The sequence below is a fragment of the Aulonocara stuartgranti genome (assembly GCF_965226115.1).
Source record: "Aulonocara stuartgranti genome assembly, chromosome: 10".
Lineage (NCBI taxonomy): Eukaryota > Metazoa > Chordata > Actinopteri > Cichliformes > Cichlidae > Aulonocara > Aulonocara stuartgranti.
Window position 1 is genome coordinate 8,171,977 of NC_138946.1, and position 24,548 is coordinate 8,196,524.

General features: G+C 39.9%; 1 protein-coding gene across 7 annotated transcripts in view; it reads right to left on the reverse strand.

The window, feature by feature from the left end:
* Nucleotides 1–24,548, reverse strand: part of cadm1a (cell adhesion molecule 1a) — a 473,893-nt gene that overhangs the window by 228,738 nt on the left and 220,607 nt on the right. The window contains exon 1 of one of the 7 annotated variants that reach the window (XM_082549418.1): nt 13,101–13,347. The exons of the other annotated variants lie outside the window; for them this stretch is intronic. The gene's annotated coding sequence lies outside the window, so the exon portion shown is untranslated. Of the gene's footprint in view, nt 1–13,100; nt 13,348–24,548 lie in introns of those variants that run through there. 7 annotated transcript variants of the gene reach the window in all.

Here is a 24,548-nt window from a genome sequence, read left to right on the forward strand (position 1 = left end):
CATATTTAAAAGCTTTCCGCAGCTACATCAGATGCTCAGGCCTTTGAATCATGAAACAACCGCAGGAATTCCAGTGCATTTTGCAACAAAAGTCATAGCTGACTGCTATTGTTTGCTAAATCGTCGCGCACATAAAACATTTTTCTTTTTCTTTTCCAGCTTGGCAGTTTTAAATATTCAGTAAAAAGAAGGAGCAACCACAGAGGAGTTGCAGTAGAGAAGCTCTTACTGTAGTTTGCACGAATCAGCTTACATAAGACATCACCACGGGTGAATATCATTTTTTATTTTGCTATTTCCTCAGACTAATAAACACTCAAGACAACCACGCATGACAAAATCACATCCTAATGTTAACCCGTTGTCTGCCTGTTTTGTTTTCAAGTTAGGTTATTTGTTTATGTTAGCAACCAAAGTGAACTAAACTAGTGTGGACTCATTCTGCACTGTAAGGGAAAATGCAAGCAGCACTGCTTTGGAGACTCCGGCATTACTAACATATATATAAGTAGTGAATTGGTCAGCCAAGTGATATAGAGCCACTGATTAGGTTAAAGACTTAATGAACTTCAGGACATCATAAGTCAATAAGTGTGTTTAAACTTCAGCTAAAATCATAAAATGCTCAACAAAATGTATCATTTGATACTTAAAGCCAGGAATGTGTTTTGCCCCTTATCTAACCAGGCCGGTGATCAAAGGGCATCTCCGTTTTGAGATTAGCACCACAAGCATAACGTCTGACTGCACGCAAACATTTACTACGAAGATACTATAACCCCAACACAAAAAAACTGCCCTGTCCTTATTATCGTCAGATTTAGCATTTAGCGACAGCACAGTTACACATCCAATCATCTTTTATTGCTACGGACCCTCTTGCGAGTCTGAAAGCAAATTTGGTTGAGGAAAACTAGGGCAACTCAAAACTCCTGTTGAATCTGTGTCATATATATTCATTCAATTCCCAGATGCCAAACTTGCATCAGATTGGATGTCTACTTATGTTTCCTTCTAACTCAATAACAATGATGTTATCTAATGGTTTTTTTTTTAAAGAAAAACAAGGTTAATCCAAAAAAATAGCAGCTTAGAAGCTGACAAATACAAATAAGTAAACTACAACAGGCAATAAGAAGAAGTCAAAATTGACTTCAAGATAGACAAACCAATGGTTTTTTATGTCAACTGGAATGAAATTGTGCATGTAATGTGGTAGTGGTGTGGCAGTAAACATACTGCTAACATAACAACTGCCATATCTGTGTTTTTGCTTGTTCCAGTGGCCCACTTATTCAGAACCATGTCTGGACCAAGATCATAGGAACAGCACAAGGCTGTGGGGCAATTTTGGCACAGTGGACAGAGTTCAGGGTTTCTCTTGCACGTTTCTCTCTCCTCACGTCTTCCTACATTGTTTCCCCCAGAAAACAAGAGTGGGATTTACATTGACCACAAATTTTATTATGAATAATCATCATCGGAAACCGAATCAGAAACCCAAGAAGGATTTCAATACTTCTCTGCTGTCACACAATTTTTCAGATCATCTATGAAACACAAAATACACACGCACATGTGCACATACACAATCCACAGACCAGATACAGTTTCAGTCAATCTGTCACTGCAACCTGGCAACACACAACATATGTCTCAAGGGCCGAGTGTGCAGCTGCTCTTTGAGCAAGCAGGCAGGCCGGTTTAATGGCGAATGAATTATCTGGCTAACTTTGCTCTAGACAAAATGTCAAAAACAAAAATGTACCTGAGAGATTAAAGAGAAATGCACAAAACCAGGTGAGTCATACTCATTCCAATTCACAAACCGCATACAGCTTTATTTGATCTTAAGTGGGCTGTAGCAGTAAAATAAAAGCATGAGTAGATAATACAATAAATAAAAAATCAAACACAATCCAAATCTTTCTTCTAGCGGTAAGTTTTAGTACACTTTGGAAGATGATTTCCTTTAACAATCCACTCCACTGATGAATAATCTGAGATGTCTTAAGAAAAATAAGTGCAGTTTCCACATTTTTTCCCTCAATTTTTCCCAAATAACACAGAAATGCTCCAGTAGTCAACCAAAGAAACCCATCAGCATAGCTCCTTGGACTTTACCACACTCTAAGAAACAACTATGTAAAATTACTGCTGCATTATAGCATCTGATTACCTTGACTTAACTGAAAACAGGACACATGCTGTTAATTCACAGAAAAATTCCTTTTTTTTGATTGACTGTGGACCTGATTACATAAAGTAGTAATCTACTAGAAGACTAACTGCATAAAAGGCGTAATTACCTTTCTATTTAATGGTTTCCTAATGCTTACTTAGGTGTAGTATAGCAACCCATGTGTAGAGACTGTTAGTAAAAAGCTGTAAAAATGACTAAGATTCAGATCTCTGGTTCATATGAAATGAACATTTATGATTCTCATAATATGATCCACTCGCAATTTTCACATTTTGCAAAGCGGTCCAGTGGGTTGGATTGGACCCTTTATTGAGCCTCTTTTTGGACCCAGTCCATATGTTTGACACTGAGCTAAACACTAAACCTGCTATTCAACAGAATAGTGAACATAACGTAAATTCAGCAACACTGATTTTTAAAAAAGGACACGCTAACTAACCAAATGCAAGGAAACAGTAAAATTGTGGTAGTGAAATAATAAATGTTGTTTTAAAGGTGTAAAGTGCGGGGCTTCAGATACATTTATGTTGTTGGTCATAATACTACTACTACTGATTAGTAATGATAATAATACCAATAAAAGTTCAAATTTTTTTAAACAAAGAACCCTTTTGTAACACATCCTAAGACCTACAAACACAAAACAGCTGGCTTTGCATTATTCGAATCTGGAAGTATTAAATCAAACAAACAGGAAAAAAAGAGCTAAAGCACTGAAGCATTAAATTATGTGCCAGTTGTGCAGAGAACCACGGAAAGCCAACAGACTCAACCAAAAGGACTCCAGTGCATATGCTATGAAAAATAAGACAAAAACAGTACCTGAGACATTTAAGGAATATGTAAAAGCATGCTGGGATAAGCAACGGAAAGCTCCTGGACAAATAGAAGCTAATAAGACTAGCTAAGCAGTTAAGCAGAGTTACAACAACCTAATTTTGATTTGCAAGAAGGAAACACAAGTCAAAAAGTCCCCCTTTACTGAGGACTTAGAGAGTCTTGCATTATGAGATGACGACTGAAAAACACAACGAAGAACATGGAGGAAAGTGTTAAAAAATGGCAACAATTTCAGCACACGAGCGAGTAATGGCTGAGTCATTGGTGCTGATCAAACCCAAATCCCATTAATGCCTCCTGGCATTTTCTGCTGAAAATAAGAATGTTCTTTAATATTCCCCTTCTGCTGGGTAGAAAACAAATTGAGATTCCTGGAAATGGAAAGAGAAAGGAGGAGGAAGAAGGAAGAGAGAGGAAAGAGAGTGAGAGAGGGGAGCAGCCTGCCACTCATCATCCAAGGGCCAGCGAGCATGGTTGAAGTCTGCAAGGCATAGGTCACCAGATCCATGTTTAATGTGTGTGTGTCTGTGTGTGCATGTGTGAGGCGTGTGTGCTTGAAAAATGTGCACATGTAAGATGTGTGTGTGTGTGCGCTACTCCCACCATTGTGGCTCATCTCTGAGCATCACTGCAGGGGCTGAGGATGTGTCACATCAACCACAGGCCAGTGAGCAAGTCTAGGGAACTGGGATCACTTACTGTGTGTCTACGTTTGCAGGCGTGTGTGTCTCTACATGTGTGTGTGTCTATATATCTGTACATAGGTAGGAAGTCGTTGAAAAAAATGGACAATGGAAGATCCAAGACTTGAACTGTAATTATTAACGACATGATATGTGTGTTGTGCTGGTAGCTCTGTGTGCAGCTGCTGCGTATGTAATATGAAACATAACATGTGGTGGAGTGTGTTAACTGTGACAGACACTGGCTGTCATCAACTCCCCCACAACGACAGCATCGCCATCTCGGGCCAATAAACATCCTCATTAATCTCGAATTTACACGATGCATGAAAAGTACTGGGTGTTATGTCGCTGGCACATGCAGAAGATGGGCACATGATCACGAGTTTAGTGCCACAGTAAAACGGGCTGATTGTCTTCTTTTTTTTAAACTATGCAATCCTATGACTCCTCCATGCACATTCTAGGTTGTGCTGCATGCACATACCCAGAAAACCCCCCTAATCCCTTAAACGTGACCCCATGAAGCCTAACATGTAATGCTTCAGTGTTCTGCCTTGTGCTAATTTCAGCTTTTCAGATGAAGTCATTTTAAAAACGTGCTGTGTCTGAATTCTTTAACTCTTCATGCACTGATACAGGCTCTAAACCAGTTCGTTATGTTACATAAACGACATGAATATTCACATCAGGTCGTGCCGTGCACTATTTTTCGATGGTCGAACAAGTCATCGCAGATTATCCCGGTTACGTGATGCCTATTATTCACGGTCCTCGAAAGAAAACATTTTTACAGTTTTTCCATCATCTCTGAAGAAAACAAATAGAAAAATAATCTCCCAGCGATGAGGTAAAGTAGAGAAAAGAGCAGCCTCCATTTTTATGGACAATTTTAGTGGAAATTTTCTACTTTGATCAACTGTGATCAGTTAAAAAGCTGAGAATTACTTTAAAGGGTGTCCTGAAAACCTGCTCTCTCCATGCTCCTTGAGTGTTTAAGTACTAAAAGTATTGCTTACTCTGTTTAAATCATGACTAAGCAGCCTTAAAGCTCTTAATTGCTCTGAGCAGAATCTATTTTCAATTATTTATTCAGTTCTGCAGCTGATCTAATCTAATCCTTGCTAATCTTGGCTAAAGCCATGTCAGCAGCATGTCGAATGTGGCGATATCTGTGTGTGCGTGTGAGAGTGCACTGTGTGTGTGTGTGATATGTAGCAGTTAATGTAGAGTACATCAGTAGGCTACTGCTGCCTTCTAGAGAGCAACATGTATATGGGTGTTTGTGCATGTGTACGTGGTTTATGACTGCAGCCAGTGCCCACACACATTGATGGATGAATGTGAGCCTGCCTTTTGTGTCACACCTCCAAAGCAGGTCTATAAATAATAAATGACTGTCCATGCAGCGGAGACATGGCAGCGTGAGCGAGATAGAAAAATAGAGTGGCCTTGTTAATACACCTCCACCCAGCCTGCCAGTCAGCCAGCTAACCAGCCTGCTCAGGGGACAGATAATGACTAGCTGTGCCAACGGCTAATGCTGCAGTATTATGATGAAGCCCAATCATATACTGGAACACCTGAAAGAGCAACAGCTTTATAAGTATCTGTTACGCGTAGATAGGTTGGAATAATAAAAAGGTGGGCAGGATTGTGTCATTCAGAACCACCACTGACTTTTACTCCATCTTTTTAATTTACAGGGTCATGCGCGGCACATCGGGAACCGAAAGCTATCTTATATAATGAGAGCAATTTGTACTTAATGTTTATTGGATCCATAAGTAGTATCCTGTGCTAATTTTCTATTCGATAGTCTGGATGAAAACAGCGCTGGCAAAGGACAAGGAAAATAAATGGAGGGGCAAAGGCAAACACTGTTCCATTTTTCTATTCGGTAATGCCGCTGCTGAAATCATTCATGTCACCGATGCTTCGTAATTAACAAACATCAAGAACGTGTTTCAAAGCAAACGCGCCAGAAATGAAGAAACAAAAACAGCAAGAAAAGACGAGCGACCTTTGCTCCTTAACGCAAAATTTGTATCATTTGAAATTAGTAGCAGAATTTGCAATTCTGCAGTTGCTTGTGGAGGGAAATAAACTTAATTAATGCTGCATAAGTCGTGCACTGGCTTGATTGTAGAAAACATTAGCTGAGGGCAAAAAATTAAAGTATAGCCACAATAAAAATGCTCAAAATGAGAAAAACACTCTTATTGATAAATCAAACTCTGCTTTTGTAGGGCAACCTTATTACATGTTAAATTTTTCTTCTTAGAGAATAGAAAATTGAAAAAGTTGAAAAATATGCTTTGTCAAACTCCATATGATAACATTTCTGTGTAAAATGAAGGTTCTTTATTAGTCCTACCTTCTGTTGTATACTAAACACGACAGCATTGCTAAGTAAAAATGTAATTTACAGAATATTACATTTTTTCATAACTTACAATAAAAAGTAAACATTTCTCCACAAATGGTAATGGCAACCCACGGATATAGTTCACGTTAGTAAGAGGGCGGTAAAAATGATTCAGACCGTTACACTAGCTGGGCCCACGTCCTCGTTTTAGGTTCAACAGCGTTTAAGTAGATAAAGGTGAATGGCTTGGACATGAATTGAGCTGCAGTTTGGGGAAGGCCTCGAAGGGGACTGGCGGCGGCTCCCGGGCCTAGCAGATGCCCATGTGGAGGGAGGGCGGGGCACTTAAACGAGAATGAACAGCTTGTAGAACTGGGGGAACCTATATCCACACTAGTTCGCGCCATTACTCCTGATTCATAGCAGAAGATGTTTTTTTACTTCCGCTTGAGCTGTTGTTGACAGTTGCGGGGTTACACCTTCACTGTTGATTAAGATTTCTCTCATTGCAGTTTCTTTTACCTGGTGTAAATAGCAACACATCGTGGTGGATACACAGTAGAGATGTTTTAAAAAGCAGCGAGGACAGTTCAGTTGCAGTGCCTCACCCGTCACTTCTCACGGAGTGGGTAGATGACATGAAACTATGGCCTGATGTCAGCTACATCGACTTTATTAATTACCTTGTATTTTCTGATACTTTAGCTCCAAAAAGTTACCCTGAAATTTTTTTCTGCAGTTTTTTTATAGCTTGCATTGATCATCATCTGCTGAATGCTAGGTTCACATCTATACATAGAATTTAAAAAAAGCTTGTTATGCTTTGCTGTGGTTAAAACAAGCTGTCACACTGAGGAAATAAAGACATCTTTTAATACAGCTTCTGTACTTAATAAATGCTGCTGTACTTGCTTTTGCGTCTTCTTTTTGTAGAATTAATACCCTGCTGCCAGTCACGGTTAAAGGGCTTGTCAGGGTTGTACATAATCACTCTGTCCCTGGCTCCATCCTGAAAAGGGGCCTATGAATACATTGTTGAATGTCACCCTCTCTGTACGGCACTGGTAAGAACCGCGACGTTGATCGCGAAAGATTAAAGTGATTTTTCTAAAAAGGCCACGATCTATCAGGGTTTTTGTTTTTTTAACAGATTTCAAAACAATTGCAACAATTTATTGGAAGCACCTGTGAATGCTGACACACAAAGCTTTGAACACAGCTGGTGAGGTTAGCACTGTGTTAAACTATTTCTAACTTAAAAGCAGCTTAATTGTCAAACCAGGTTTTGTTGAATAAGGCCTGAACAATCACGCCTGTCATACTTCAATCATCCCGACGTTTCAGCACAAACAGACAGTTTTCACAAAGCTCTCTTCCAACACCCCAGATTTCCCATGGCTGCCATGTGACGCCAAAGCTGAGCTGACACTGATTCACTTGAATATCTCCTCCATGCAAAATATTACATTCCCAAAGTGTGGAGCAAGCTGTCAGAACTATCTCTACCAGCGGGGAAAAAAAAGAAAAAAAAATCTGCAAGAGTTCAAAGATTGTAATAAGTAGGCTTTCAAATGCAGAAACAAGTCTGAAAAGCAGCGGCAGGAAAAAAAAAAGAAACGAAAGTGAAACCCAGTGACGCGCATCATTTGGCAAGATGACAGCTCCTTAGTAAAGGGAATTGGCACCGCTGTTTTTAGTGGGTTCCCCGCCGAATATTATTGCCTCTGCTTTATCTCAGTCGTTGTTGTTCTCAGTCACTTTGAGCCAAGTAATTGTCAAAGCTGAGCACCTTTCAGCCTGCAGAGAAGGTCATACCACTCTGTCAGTAAACAGCAAAGTACTTTGAATAACTAATGCCCCCTTTTCTCAATATAAAGGCAACGCAACAAAAAGTAGGTGGCGGCAATAACTAAAATCGAGACCATTTCAAATGTAGGAAGAAATGAATCATTTCAATGCAACTGTGGGGAACAGAAACAATCTACATGAGATTTCGAGAGGTCTTAAGATGCTAATTTAGAAGGATTTGGATATGTGGGAACGCCACTCGATCAAAACAGGGCACTCTAACCAGCCAAAGTACAGAAGAAATGCAAAACAAAGAAGATGCTGGATTTCTTACAGACTAGTGGGCAGAAAACTCCAAAGTGACTGACTCACAAAGTATAAGCCAAACTGTGAAGAGCATTATGTTTTGAGTCCCTGTGATCTCATCTTAAACTAATGCCCGACAGAGCAAAGCTCAAAAGGGGTCGGTGCACCGCCTGTGCATCACTGAGTTCTACATAAAAAGAAGAGCTTCCGTGGAGAAGCTATGAAAGCAATTCATCTTCATAAAAAAAGTAATTGATAGTGATGTATGGTGTGTCTGAGCGAGGGCCAGAAATCTGCTTCATATTTCATACTTTGTTGTTTGTTTACAGCTCCAGAGATGTTCAGAGATATTCGGAACATATAAATACAAAGTGAAGCTATTTCAGGTAAGTAGGCCAGCACAAAGAGACTTGTGATGTTTTGAAATCTTTGATTAGAATGCTTTAATTATTGACTGGCATGTCCTATATGGACTCTGAGGCAGCACTGCTGTGAATGAAACGCGTAAGTGAAACAAAAGCACGCGCGACCGACGGAGGGGAGCGGTCACTACCGGCCCCAGTGATTCTACTACTCATGTAGTCCTGCTCCTATTTTGTGGCTCATTTGCTGGCATATTGCAGCTCTGCAAAATCACCAACTAATCCAGCTCGGGAAGCAGGGCCACCGGCCAGTTCCCCTTCAAAACAAGAGCAGCAATGCCGGCCTGTGAATAGATGCGGCTTTTGTCAACCTATAAATCACAGTGACATACATAATATATAAAGGCAAAAAAGACAATCTCACTGAACCCACCTGAAATATGAGCATAGCTCTAAACATGACATACACACAAGCATGCACACACAGACACACACACACACAAGCAGTACTGCTGACACAGGCAGAAATAAGAGGGACTCGTATTTTCTTGTGCACATTGAAGGCATTGTGGGATATGCTAGCAATTAATGGCCAGGGGTATTACACATGACATGATCTGGCCAGAGTTTGGCCAAGCAAAAGAAATAGATGAAGTGCTTGACCTTACGCTGTCATTTTGAGAAGCTAAGCAGAACGAGCAGCGCGCGAGTCTTTAAAGGGGAGAAGGGTCGGCGTCAAGTCACATTTTGTGCTTATCCGTGGCTCAACGGGAAGATCCGGCAGCCCACGTACTACAGCTTAAGTCAAAGAACAAGACAGAGGGAGACAGATGTGTTCCCATGAGATGCAAGGGTGCTTTATACCGAGATGAGAAATTCAATCAGTGTTTTCTAGCGATTCAAATACAACAAGCTTTTTTCTTCTTGCTTATCAGCAGGCGTGTTCTGGGCTGCTGTACTCCAAAGTCAATTATTTAAATCAGCTGGTCTTTAGTAAAAAAAAAAGAACTGAAGACCCCAGCCTCTTTTGATTTATCCTTGTATCAGAGCCCTCCATGGGTCATTTATCAGCTAAATGGCTTTTTGAATCCATACTCTAAAGTTCATTACAGCGATTAAAGATTTATTCAGTCATAGTTATAGATAATTCATCTGAGGCCTATTAAAATGCCTTTTTGTCGCTGCACCATGAGGTCGTTTTTAAAGGGAATGGCAGATGCAACCAAGTATTAGATCCGGCCTGCCCGGGCATTTTTCAATCTCCTCCAGTGGACAAAGGTTTCAAACCACAGCGGGGGCTCCCAATTTGACACATGGCTCTCACTGAAGATGAAAGGGTCGGCATTTCTTGAACTTTTCAGCACCAAACTTTTCTCGAGTGTAGAGTCCTTATGAAGAGGAGCTCTTCATCGGCTATGCTTTTTATTGTCAGAACAAATGAAGGCGCGGGACACAGATACAAAAGCACATCAACATAATCACATATGATTTTGCATGTAGCCCGTAAAGCATGAAAAGGAAAAGCTCACATAGGGATTTTAAATGAAAGTGAAACTTTGAGAGCTGCAGGTTACACACCGATAACGTGACAGCGTTCACCCAGCTGAACTGCAGTGAACACACTAGGTGAGCGAAATGACTATTAGCAACAGCGAGATTAAGAAAACAGTGATTAAGTTGTTCACATCATTTACTAACATGACATCTAAATGCATTGCCTTATAGACAGCTCAATCACATGTAAACAGTGCTTTAATTGGTCTGTGCCAGTGCTCTCAGCAATTAATTGTTAACAAGATTCCTTTTTGTGTGTTTGGGGCAGGTGGCAGCATGGTCGAAAAATAAATTATTCTGATGTATTTCCAGCACATCGGAATGGAAGTAATCGTTTCGGGAGGATCTGTCCAGGCTTTTTTTTATTAGAAGACCAACAGACCAAAGCTGGATGTAAACAAAGATTTTGGAGTCCAGTCCAAAGGCAATCATTTGAGAGATTTGTGAAAACGTACACGCAAAAATGTAAATATCAGAGGTCCCCCCATGATCCACTGTAATATCTCTATGAGTGTTCTAGGATGGCAGGAATCTGGAATCATTACGAAGGTTTATTTTTCTGTCTTTCCAGATCTGGTTAAAATATGTTTAATGCAAAAAACAAACAAACAAACAAACAGAAGAAGAAGCCTTTTTTTCAGAACTTGCAAACTGAATTTTCTCAGTTAGCATGTGTTTAGTGTCTGCTGTGTTTAAGTCACTTAATGCTGACCTATGAATCTTTCAAGGTACTTAACACTTTGCTACTAGCTGCCCGTTATATAAACAAATCGTTCGTTCTAATTTCTTTAGTTGATTATATGAAAAATATCAAAGATATCAGAGTTTGGCATAAAAAGTATTTTTGCACAAATAGGTTGATTCCAAAGAGGAAAACTTGGAATATCTCGGCATGGCGTGCAGTGTGTCCTTAAAAAAATTGAGGAGAAGTAAAGGGCAAAAGAAGTGGTAGGCTTAAAAAGAACTATCTACAGCAGATCAACTATATTTGAAAGTCATGTCCTTAAGAAATAGAAAAGATCAGGCAAAGACCGGATACAAGACCCAAGAGATGTATCTGACCCTTCCGTTGATCCGTCCTTTGTTCACTGAAGCCTCATCAGAGATGGTCTCAGTGGAAAGGTTGGTGTCAAGAAGCCATTCTTTAGGATGGGAAACACAGAATAGGCTGAAGTATTGACTTTTAAGTTCATTAGAACTGTACACACTCTGTTTTCATCTTATTTACGATATTTCCGTGTATGTTTGTGCATGTTTCAATGTATTTCTGCACCTTTTTCCCACTTTCATAGTAAAATATAAAGAAATGAGAGGAGACTGCAGGCTTTTCCGCAGTACTTCAAATAGTAAACATGTCTTGGGAGATCCATCACCAACTTTTTTGATAATTCAATCCCTGCCTTGAAAGGTAGAAAACTATAGTTTGTTTGTATGTCTGTTTGTTTGTCAGTATGTTTTCCTGGCCCAAATTCTACAAGTAAAATCTTACAGTGAGTATTATTACAGTGCAATGACTTCTTCACCTAGAGGCTTTGTTTTTGTTTTGCCCAAACCTTGTCATGATTTCAGTTCCACTGTGGAAAAATTTGCTTCGCTGTGCTGGTTTTATTTGGCTCCTCTGATCACATCCGTCTCTTTAGACCAATAAAAGCATCTGTTTGGGGCTGTTTCCTGTTCCTGAACCGATTACATTCTCCCTTTTAACCAAGCCCAGTCTGCTTGGAGGAGAAGTGAGGTATGCATTTCCAGCAGTCTCTGTGTGGTTATTTGTTTCAAATGGCATTGGTCTCTCATGCCCAAATGAAACAAATTAAAGGAATAAACCCTCCAGAGTTCAAATAAACCTCTCTAAACATGCTTGCTATGAAATCGCCCACAGACAAGCATTTGCCTTCTCTCACTGTGCTTTCCAAAGTCCTTTGACATGGCCAGGACTATTTCGGCCACCAGGGAGAATTAATAAGCCTTGATTTCCATTCTTTCCAGGCTTCATGCAGTGCTTAGTCTGCTGCATAGGAGGGCCAGGATTCATGCAGTGAAAATAGGAAGAGGAAAGAAAAGGGGGTGATGGTGGAGGCGACAAAGAGAATACAGGAAGGAAAAGACCTCCAATAAACTTTATAATCCAGTTCATAATTCAGTGAGTTCTTAATATAACCTGAAAAAAATTCTCTCCAAAGTAGCTCTGAGTGCCACATAACCACATAACAACTGTGATTTCCTTGTATGCCACAGCGAATGGGTGTGATTTAGCCCCTCGGTGCCTCAGAAAAAAGTATCTCTGATATCTGACCTTTGGTGATGGTAATTTCAGCTGGAACTGAGGTCTGAGGCAATATCTCCACTGACCACGCTCTTAGTATGCAGGTTTTCTCCACTTTGGAATATCTCACAGACCTTTACTAACCTTTAGTTTTTCAGCAGGGTCGAGACAGGTGTACGGAGTGGATAAAAACGAACCTGAGTATATGTGTGTGTGCATGTAAGAGTGCTTTGGCTAGGAAGCAAAGACAGGGGATGAAGCAGTATTAAGAGAAAAGAGATATTCACTGGTCAGTAGCTACTGAAAATTATGCAAGAGAACTAAGAAAGAGTACCAAAAGAATTAAAACCATAAAAATTATTATGCTTAAATACAAACTAAGCACATGAAAAAGAACCACAGATCACACAGTTTCTAGTCAGTCCATAGTCAAAAAGCACTGCATACATTCGTTTTTTTTTATATATATTTTTTTATATGAGAACGTCTCAAACTGTGTAAATACATTTACTGCACCAACGTCCTGTGAGACGAAATGGTTGCAAATATGAACGCTTCTAGTGTGTATGCATGTGCTCCTCTGTGTGTGCTCATTCACGGGAGGGTAGAGGAGGAGCGTCCATCTGAGTGTGCACGCAAATGTCCATATGTGCCTTGTTTGTGTGCCATTCTCCATTAAAGCTGCAATTGCTCAGCGGGCATGATTTTCCACTCTGCTGAAAGCAACACTCACCAGCGCCTCACCAACACGAGTCATCAGCTCCCATTACGCCTCGAAAAGACTTCAATCTCTCGGCTGATGACACTTTGAAACTGCTTCCCCTTACAAAATATTTCCCATAGGGTCGTCAGATATACTAACACACATAACACGCTGGTCTCTTATACTGAAGGCGCCATTGAGTCGCCGCATTTCTCACTGTGGCTAACCCTCATGAAATCCCACACCTTGGCCTGTCCAGCTCTGTCCATTTTTGTATTCCTTCCATTCCTCTCGCTTTCTCCCTTGAGCCGCTCGTGCCTGCACCACACCGAGAGAGAGAACACTGCTGGTAATTAGTGGTCTTGATAATGGGGTAAGGCCAAGGAAGGTTGCCAATAATCTGGCCTAATTACTCAGATGTATGCCAAAGCGTTTGTCTAGGACAGGGTGGCAGATAATGGCTTTGGCAGGTGCTGCCAAGGATTTGCCCCTGGTGACGTTAGCTTTTAATGACCACTGAATTGTGCGCACGTGTGTGTATGCAAATGCAAGTCAATATTGCTGGTGAGACTGGTCTTAACCACTAGGGCAGAGTAGGGGGGAAAAAAACAGATTATGCCAAGACATCACATTATATTGTTCCATAATTGCTTCTGCAAATCCTGCTATCAATATTTCACAGTGGCTTCTTTCGGAAGCTTCCCTGTCTAGATTACATTTTCCGACAGCAAATGTCTGAGATTTAAAAGCAATTACACGACAATTTTAGTCTCGACTAGCAGCTCCTAGAGGCTGCAATATTCATTAAACCCCACAATATTAAGGTGTATAGTTTTATAAATGTTAATTTGCCAGGGGTCTCATGGCAAATCCTCCAGCCATCAAAATTAACAGGCTTTATGGTTAGCTTGAACACTTTCAGCATCCCTCGTCAAATATAAGTCCCTTTTCAATAGTTTTTATGCTACAAATTAACTGTGGTTCACTTTATCTATATTACTTATCTTTAAATACAGGGCCATTAGAATTAATTTAATAATAATTTTAATCCTGTTCTGCCATTTTCTTTATTAACTAGCAAGGTCAATACGTTTACCTGTTGCATGAATACAGGTAGAGGAAGTATGGATCTCAGTAATTTTCTAGTGTTGCTGTTTGATTTCAGTAACTAAAGACATAAATGCAGATCCCACTTCTAAATATTGAACAAAACTTTATGTTGTTATTTTGTGCACAAACGTGCACCATCAAACACAGAACTATTTCAGGCCGGCCACAAAGTCAAACTCAGCCGCAGTTCTGGCAGATCAACTGACTGCAAAGACATTCGAAATCAGAATTTGAAATACAGCTACACGTTCATCTGGCTATATCATAAGGGCATGCTTTTTAAGCTTCTTCTGTCACGGTCCCTGTGCCTCCCCCGCCAGCCCAGTGTGGCCACAAGTGTTTGTTATGTTACTCTCTCTCCACTCCCTCGCCTTTCTCCCTTTCTCTCTCTCTCTCCTACCTATCTGCCTGGGCGGAGCTCTGATTGGGCTCCCGCCCTTGGCCCACACACCTGCAGCTGATCTCCGGTGATTTGCAGCTCTTCTTAAGGCAGGGGCTCTGAGCTACTTGTCGCTGGAATATTGAGTAACTCCCGTCAGTATTGCCTGGCTTCATCGGGAATCTGTTGTTCCCGTACTTACCTCCGACTTACCCTCGTCTATGTTTATAGGTTTATCTGGACCTGCCCGTGTTTGACTCCTGGACCCCGTGAGTGTGCTGCTTGTGTGAGGATTGTTTGGACAAGGAGCGGAGCAAGTGTGAAGAAGTGTGTTTCCCCAGCCTATTGATCCCCGGGACCCTGGTGTCCCCCCCCTCACGTGTACATAGCGCACCTGAGTGATTAATAAAGTATTGTTGAACCGTGCTCCCTCAGTCTGCGCCTGAGTCCGTTCCACCACCGTGACATCTTCAGCCTGCCCACATTTCCTCCCCATCTGTAAACCACTTTGCAACCCACCTGCACTGTAATTCCTCCCTTCATTGTGTATCTATTTTCATGAATTTCATACTTGCTGTTGTTAATGGTATTCCGTAAAGTGGCCTTGCTACTGCTTTTACAGAAAAGAGTCATGTCACCAAATATAAATTATTGCATGTGGAAATTTCAAACTTCTTTTGCCTGCAGTGATGCTAACCTAATTAATGCTTTGTACCATACTTACAAACATAATTGAAGTAGAGCCAAAAAAGTCTTTTTAGCTGTTTTAAACTGTACAGTAGTCTGATCCAACAAGGAGTAACCACTACATTATGTGATATCTTTGTTTTACTACTTTTTGATGCACTTACATTAAAATTAGATCACATGAAATAAAAAAGCAAAGTCCCATTGCTGTTGCTTTTATTATTAGATTAATATTTTCAATCAATTCATCAGTTTTCTCAACTGTTTTCCAATTCAGGGTTGCGCTAGGGATGGCGACTAGCTTTGCTGCCAATGGTAGAAAGGCAAAGTTAGCATTTCTATAGAGACAGACAACCATTTATACTCACATTCACACCTTTTTCCGAATTTGAATGATCTATTTGGACAGCAAGAGGAAGTCGGAGTAACCAGAGAGAACTCAGGCAAGCACAGCGAGAGCATTCAACTCAAATCAATTCAATTTTATTTAAGGAAAGTTTTACGTTTAATCATAAAACTTAAAGAGGATGTCCGTCTCCTGAACCCAAACTGGGAGCTGGTTCCAGAAGAGGAGCCTGAAAGCTGAAGACTTGCCTCCCTTTCTACTTTTAAATATCCTAGGAACCAAAAGTAAGCCTGCAGTCTGAGAGTGAAGTGCTTTATTGGGGTGATATGGTACTATGACAAGATAAGATGGGGCTAAACTATTTCAGACCATGTATGTAAGGAGAATGGTTTTAAATTTGATGCTGAATTCAACAAGGAGCCAGTGAAAAGAAGTCAAAATGTGGGAATGTCTTTTCTCTTTCCAGCATCTGTCAGCACTTTGCAAATACAACACTGCTAACTCCACAGTCCCATTCATTTTTTCCTGTAATTGAAATTCAATATGTCGCTTTAACCCTTACTTCAAAGGGTAAGCACGGCTTTGTCACAGCAGTGTCGAGACGCTTACAATGAACCTGCCACTTCTTATGAAAATAGTTTGAAGAAGGTCAAAGATTGCCTTGCAAACACACTCCAGAAAGATGCAAAACCAACAAAACATAAACACTTAAACATCATCAGGAATAATGTGAGGACTTGCTAAGAAAAGACGACACAGCAAGTGATTACTTTCTATTTCAAGTCAACAGTAATCAGTAATCAGCCCACATGCAGTAAGCACTAGAATCTTGAGAGCTGACTAACAAGTACTCCCAAAAAAGACAAAGGTTTCCTAAATGCAGTACCCTTTTTATTCCCAGGGAGCCAATGGAGTCCAGAAAGATCAAGTCAAGCCAAGACAGTAAACACCCAAAAAAAGAAGGCCCTTGGTCACAGAAGCCATTTACTTTTATGTGCATATGGCTCAAGCCACTAGCACTAGAATCTAGGTCTGCTGGAGGAAGCCCGTCTTCTTGGACGCCCTACATTTTCTCTTTGATCAAAATCACAGTGAAACAGTCGAAGGGTTTCTTTTTTCCCAAACCTGATGGCAGAATCATACAACGACGTGCAAGGAAAAGGCAACGCAGAGGAACACAGCAGGAGTTCACATAATGAAATAATCCACACGTTGTTGACTGACACTCACCTAAAGGAGAGGAGAAAAAGAGAACAGGGAGAGAAAATATTAAATAATGGATTCCAGCTGCAATATTGACAAGACAAGAATCACAAAGCAAAAATCATGGGAAGGTAATTACTGTGAATGTTTGAGAGGGGCTGTGCAGAACAGCTCATACTCGGCTGGTTCATGTGACTAAGGCAGACTTCCTTTGTTCGCACTCCTGACCAGCTTGACTCGTATTCAAGAGAGAGAAGGGAATTTGCTGACAGGTATGGGTGTAATTAAAGCCATGATTTCACATTAATATTCAAGGTTACCTCTTACCTCTGAAGTTGGCCATCAGGAAAAAAACCTCACTAGAGCTTTTAATGCCAGAGCCTTCCTGTTCTTACCTTTTTTATAAACTGACTGATCATTTGTCTTTATGTTGTTTAGTTTAGTTACTTTGTTTAGTTTAGTGAGTTATAATTAATCAGACAAGGCAACGTTGACTAAGGAAATAAGGTTGTACTGTAATGAACCTATGTGTTTTCCTTATTCAGTGATCAAAATCCACTAATTAATTTACTTCATTTCTACCCACCAGGTTTCCAGTAAAATCCCACATTTTCAATGAAAAAATTCTTCCGATGTCACTGAATCTGCTTATTAGAATATTTACCAAACCGCTATAAGTCTAATTATTTTCATTTGTTGCAGTCAGTAATTATGATTTATGCAGTCAAAACACTTGTGACTGCTTGATCCTCTAAAATCCGCTTAAGATTCAAATACCGCAGTTATAATACTGGCCTGTTACATTCCCAAAGGTTACTGCATAACAGTTTTCAAAGAACAGATGGTTTTGGAGAGAATAGATATAAGCAGGCAAAGTAAAGACGATCGCTCTAACTACTCAAAGGACCACTGTGTTAATTAAAGAGCGATAGACTTAAAACACAGCTTTCCCCACTGCTAACAAAGCCCAGTTACAATTTAGGCCCTGTTGTGTATTTGTTATTCATACAAAACACAGCGAGCCAAAAGCACAATTAAGGCAATGCTCGAGTGTGTTAAGACTAAACTTTAAAAGGAACCCTGAAAATATGTTAGTTTATAAAGATCTGGAAGCCAGAACGTCGGTGACGTAGTAGCTTCTCGGGCTCATGATCCATCACAGTCCGCAGGTTGCTGCAATGCGTGAAGCACAAAACTCAAGAAGTCAAGAAAGCTTCTAAACAGACACATCGAGCACAAATTCATCGAATTTTACTAAAATCTGACTAATATTGAAATCTGACCTTGAGTACATTTTGGTTAAAGACTCAAAAGGTGATCATTGTGTGCAATTTTCATTCAAATCTGTCCGAAACTCTAGTCGGTGCATTGATCAGATCATTAAATGTATTCTAACTAGCAGCATTTATGTTGCTCTTTTATCTTTTTATCAAGTCAGTTTCATGGGCCACAATTATCAGTATGTACCGTATATCTTTTTAGGTAACTGCATGCGCCTTAGTCAGAAAACACTGAACACACTTCCTCAATGATCTGGGTACTGATCAGTCCTTTGCTTTCACAGGCAGCAACTGCCTTAGTGTACAGTTTATGCCCTACTGCTGTACAGGGGCATCTAATATGTCCTGTCGTTTACATTTCTTTGGATATTCACTTGCTACACAAAGGCATTTCAATTCTTTTTGGAGAAGGTTTGAGGCACAGGAAAGAACTGCCATGAACTCAGTTGCAGCTCTGTTGGACGTTGTCTTCATACTCGACCATAACTATATCAGTTCTTTGGTTCCCTACAGACAGTGCACTACAATCAAAAGCAGTGCACAGTGCTTTTCTTACTTTATATACTCTGGAACATTAGAAATAATAATAGCTCTGGAGTGTAACCAGATTATCGTATCGATCCAGAGTGCTTTGAGTAATGACAGCACTCATAGGTCAAAATATGATCTGAACAGTAGGGGTTTAAAAAAACAATACAAATATTTCATAAGATTTTAACAGCGTGCCTTGAAAGGCAAGGGCAAAATACAACTGAGCTCACAACTTGAAAGAGTCAGAGTTCAGTAGTACAAACAAGTATTCTTCACTCTGTTCAGCTTATACTGATACCAGCTCTCATATGTATATAAAGCACACAGAAGAATGCCAAGCAGACAAACACAGTAACTTTGGAACTTTGAAATTCATGTGTAGTGTTGACATGAGTCATTCATGTCAACACTACACATGAATACATATCAAAGCCAGAGCACTTCCACGATCACAGCCCGATAATAGCTTCACTCTCGTCCATTCGTGGCATCGTCTTCAGCCTGAATAAAAACTGGCTTGTGCTGCCCTCGTCACCAACCTTCCAAAAGCCCAAAATCCCTCTCCTCAAACAACAGTCTGTAGGTCTAGATGAAGCCAACGCTCATTGATTTCAATATTATTGGATAGCTAGAACCCAAACTGTTGTTGGTAAATCAGTTAAATTAAGCAGTTTTATCATCAAGGAACTGTTCCTTGTTCTTTCTCAGATGATGTTTACTTTACAAATTATATACATAATTTTTTTGTTTGTTTGTTTGTTTGGTTTTTTTTGGGGGGGGGGTTGCACCAACAAGGAGATTCCCAAAGAGCTATTCGCCGAGGGCATGGATGTACAGTTTTTAAAAGTTTTGAGGAAATTAGACAAGTGGAGGAAAAAGAAGAAGAAAAAAATTAACAGTATGTGAAACTCATTTCCCTAAAAAGCAGGTAACAGAAATTCAGCAAAGCTATGACAAAGGACCTGTGATGGTGGCTATCAAGAAGCCATTTTTAAGAAAGGGGAACATGGAAAAAAGGCTGAGGCACGCTTAATTATACAAGAACTGGACTGAAAATCATTGGCGATAGATCTGATGGTGTACTGAATCCAAACTTGATTTGGATTGGATACCAAAAGCTGCCAGTGGAGTAAAAGCATGAACGTGAACAGAACCACACTCCCCGTAAGCTAGAGTCATCGGACGTGTTCTTTAATGGTTCTAGCAACATTTTACTGTTTACTGTTCTACAGTTTCTATCTACTGATTGTGCTATTAAAATGTTTACTGCTCTCCGTTTTCACACATAGAAACTCAATGCAACTGTTTCATTCAATAAAAATGAACCACATTAGGCAAAACTAAATAAATGTAACTACACAGCTGTCAAACTGTCTTAAAACAGAAAGCTTTCAAACCATGATGTGAGGATGTAACTGATACTCAACAGTCTTGTTAGAGAAATGCTGAGAGATAACTCTGCACCACATCTTTTTTATGATCTCTGCTCTCATGTACGTTACTACTCAACTTAAAGTTGAGGGGAAAAAAATAAAGTACAAGTTGCTTTTCTTTAAAAGTACATTTTTTCATGATAGGACAAGCACTCTCGTCTCGATAACTTTACAGTTTTTGAGAAATAACCAGACATTTAATTCTAAATTCTCGATTAAAGAAGCCACATAAGGTGAACTTACTACTTGGTGCGCAGATAGTAATGCAGGATGGGAAACAAAGTGAAGTTTTCTGTGAAAGTTTTATTTCAATTGGGTTAATGGGTTAGAGTGAGTCAAAAGATTCTATAACCCTCCAGCAAAATATCAAATTATTTTTTAAAGGAAGGCTATTTGGTTCTGAAACAATTACTGTAAAAAAGATTTTTGATCATTCAGTGCCTCAGTGTCTACAAAAGATGATTTTTCCTGCTTTCATTTTAGACTCGGTCTCACAGGCAGAAACAGCCACAAGTCACCGGAAAGAATGTATATTTTTCAACTGGTTGCTGGCTTTAACAGGAGGAAATTGGACTCAAAGATATTCCAATCCATCCATCCATTATCACCATTTAATTCGGGATCTCGGTTGGACTGAAGCCTATCCCAAATGTGATGGCGTAGAGGCACGGTGCATCCTAAACAGATCTCCAGTCCATCATAGGCCTAACACCTAGAGAAAGATAACCATTCCCACTGCGCTCAATTTTTAATCCTCTCCATGTCTTTGTACAATAGGAAACCATACAGTTGCTTGTCGCAGTAGTAAAGCATTTTTTCTTAGTGACCATTACAATGGATGTACTATGTGCAACTTGTGATGTCCAAGGACCCTTTGCTATGTTTACTAGAGAAGCTGGACGTCAAACCAGCAACCTTCAGATTAGCCACAGGCAGTCCTAACTCCTGATCATGGCTGATAGATGCAGTTTAGTCACCTAACAGGCGAGCAGGTGCACAAGTGCAACATACAGAGGGACAGTTTGTTCACTCAGCCACTTACCAAAAAAGAAACCAAGCATCCCATTAGTGACACAGATACTTGCAATCATTAACAGAAATGAGAAAAGAGAAGGACATGTGAGGCGTGAAAAAAGAACACACAGAAATGAGAGATTCTTAAATAAGGAAGCGTTTTTTTTCTGTCCAGCAGTAAGATTAAGCAGACAGGTTCTTTCTGTGCTTTCACATTTGTCAATTTTCCCATATAATGTGTCACACAGGGACTATTTTTGACGGCACCGCACACAGCGAGCACTGAAGAGTTTAAAATACAAAAAAAAAAAGGTAGAACAAAGATCTCAAAGTCAAAGAAAGGTGGAGGGGAACTTTGTTAAGATGTTTTCTGCTTGACTGGGTCACGTGTCAAGTTTGTAAAAAAAGTGTGCAAATCACATCCTATCAGGAGTGTGACACCGCTAGAATAACAGCTTTGAAATTCATTGTAGGTGACAGGCAAACAAATGCTCAAGTGTGGTTACAGCTGGGAACAGGTGTGTGTCAAGCTTCAAGCTGGCTCCATTTATTTTCTCATCTGACACGGTACGCTAATAGTGAACCTTGTGGTATATTAAGCCACAAAAACGCCTCATTCCATGCAACACCACACTGTATCTAACACAATTAAACATCATCTCAAATTTTATTAAATTTAATTTACCTACAACAGAGCGTGAAGCAGCAGGAAACAAGAGATACACGACACGCAAAACGGTTTCTATCAAAATAAAGCAAACATTGTGAGGGTTTTGAACCAAATAAAAATAGCATACAAAACACAGTCAAAAGCAATAGAAAAAGGGAGTACGGTGTAGCAGCAATCCTATCTGACCTGTTACTGTACAGTTTAATATCTCCCAGCTGCTTTAATCGAATGAGGAGGCAGATCTCAGCAGCCTGACTGCTTCCACTCTTTGACAGCTCAAGGCTGTCTTGGAAACCTCTCGTGATTCATGTCCTTTGCCAGGCTGCTGAATTGCCGTTGCCACTTGCCAGGTTGCTGTTGTGTCTTTATTCAAAGGGGTGGGGGATGGGGAGGAGACAGATAGAAAAAGAAAGAGCCGTATTTTGTGAGACTTTTGTGACAGGATAACGGAAGGATGCAAAATCTGATGAACGCCTTCCAGCTGACAGCACGCATGTGTCTGCATGCGCTGACTTCCTGAATGTCGGCTTTCATAGAAAGGCACAAGCCAAAAACAGGATTACTCCATGTCTTGGCAAGATTGAGCACAGACTTTGGAGGAGGAAAAAAAAAAACAGGGGGTTAAATTTACTGCTGCAGGATAGTTCTTCTCAATATTGCATTTCTAGCATTTTTGATGTTTGTTAGAAACTTGAAGCCAGGCTTTGAACAGAATAAGAGACGCGTCTATAAAGGGAAAAAAAAAAAGCATTCATTTTAAAGCAGCTATTTGGGAACTTGTATTTTTAGTGAGTCAGTTCATGGTTATTTTTGTGATTTAACTTTTTAATATAGCACAGGCAGATATAAAGCATCGCGGGCTCTTTTTAACTGATTATTGAGTTGTGGGGGTACACGTGTGCCGCTACAAAGTATTAAATAGAATTAATTTTCAATAAAAGAAAGATTATTTTAGCATTCAGTTGTTGCAACTTCACCACTGTCCATCGATATGACTGTCACATCCTTTAACCAACTCTCATCTAAGTTTCCTTAGTAAGAAAATTCCTACTGTCCCTACTTCAGTTTTGTACAACCACTCACACACACAGTAGAAAGCATATCGAGAACAGTCAGAGGTCATTGTCACCATGGGTGCACAAACATTTATCAATGGGTGGAGGAGGGTTGGAGCGATGCCTTAATGACTCTTAGCACAAAGTAACAATTTTTGTACGCTTGCAGTAAGATTAAACCATCTTCAGCTACTCTCCTGTTTCAAGAGTGTAATGGGTAACGCACAAGTTGCAGCATTGGTGCCTGCGTGGCCTGCCAAACCTTAGACCAAATTCAGATATAAACAATACGATTTTTGCAACAAATACCTGACCTCACCAAAACATCAATGTCAGTCCACCTTTCGATTACTTTTTAAGCGTCTTAACGTTGCACCCTCTGAATGAACAAATGTGATGTGCGTTTATCGTCTGTATTTTTGAGCTTACGATGATCCCTGAAAGCTTCTCTTCAGTGCATGCTGATGTGTTTACCCTTCACACAGTATGCTATAAATTGTTGCCACTAGTAAGTTGTTTACACTGATTAAGGAACCACTCGTAAATTTATATTTTCTCTTGGATAAGATGCTAAATCGGTATGCAGAGCAAGGAACGCAATCAGATTTAACATTGTGCCTTCTACTTTCTATTTCCAGTGCTCAGGAATAAATACAAGATTCACGAGATCTTAAGTGGAACGTGCCATGGCGTCCTCATCCTTCTTTGCACGTTCACACTCTTGTATGCATACTAATGAAGATATTAATTGGCTGCCTTGAGATCAACCTTAAATATGTATGTACTTGCCATTAGCATCACAAGGTAGACATTGGCAGCATGCCTGTGATCCATGCAAATTATGACATGTACTATTGAGGATGAAAGGTGTCAATGTTTTATTCTTCAATGTTAATAATATGTAGTTAGTCATGAGATCCTATCTAATTTACCTGTTCTACCTCTGCTATCAGTATGCTTGCACAATGGGTGAAATGATAATGAGTGTTAGACCACACCATCTTCAACAATATTATCCAGTGTGAGTTTATATAACAGGTAACATTGTATATGTAAAATTACCAATACACCGGAAATAGAATTTCTGACAGTGTCACATTGCTTTGTCTACTTTGGCCATTCAATACTGACGGATAATGCCATGACCATTTTCAAAGTCAACCTTTCCTGGGATCTCAGCTACAAACCCTTTAATTCTAGAATTTCATGGTCAGGTGAGATCTGTTCCCTGTTGTTCCATGAAGAATTATGCAGATAAAGGAGTTCATCCCCAAGTGTTGCAATTCCATTTAGTAGCCAATTACTATCAATGTGAGGTCTGAGAGATGTTGGTTTATTCTAACGAAGGACGCCATCATTAGCCGCAAGTTTGTACCTTATCTTATTTTAAAATCCAATCATAAAGAGGAAAAATTTGAAAAATTGTGTGATTGTACTGCAGCTCCGTAAGTATTTGGACAACCTTAATGTGACTGTTGTAGGTTCTGTAGATTCCAAAGGTTTCCAGTGATGTCAGAGGTGGAAAATTGTCAGAGTTAGACTATTTCGAAATAGTCTGTTTATACGGTTTAGCAGTTGATATTGACAGATTTTTATAACACCAGTCAATATACTTCTGAAAATCTCTTTAAACCTTGCAGTGTAAGGTCTTTATATATTTTTATATATTTATAGGATCATCCTATATTGGGTAAATTGTTGGAAAACATTAGAAAGAACTGTAAAGGTCATTTTGAAAGGCAGAAAAATGAAATGTCGGAGACAACAGAC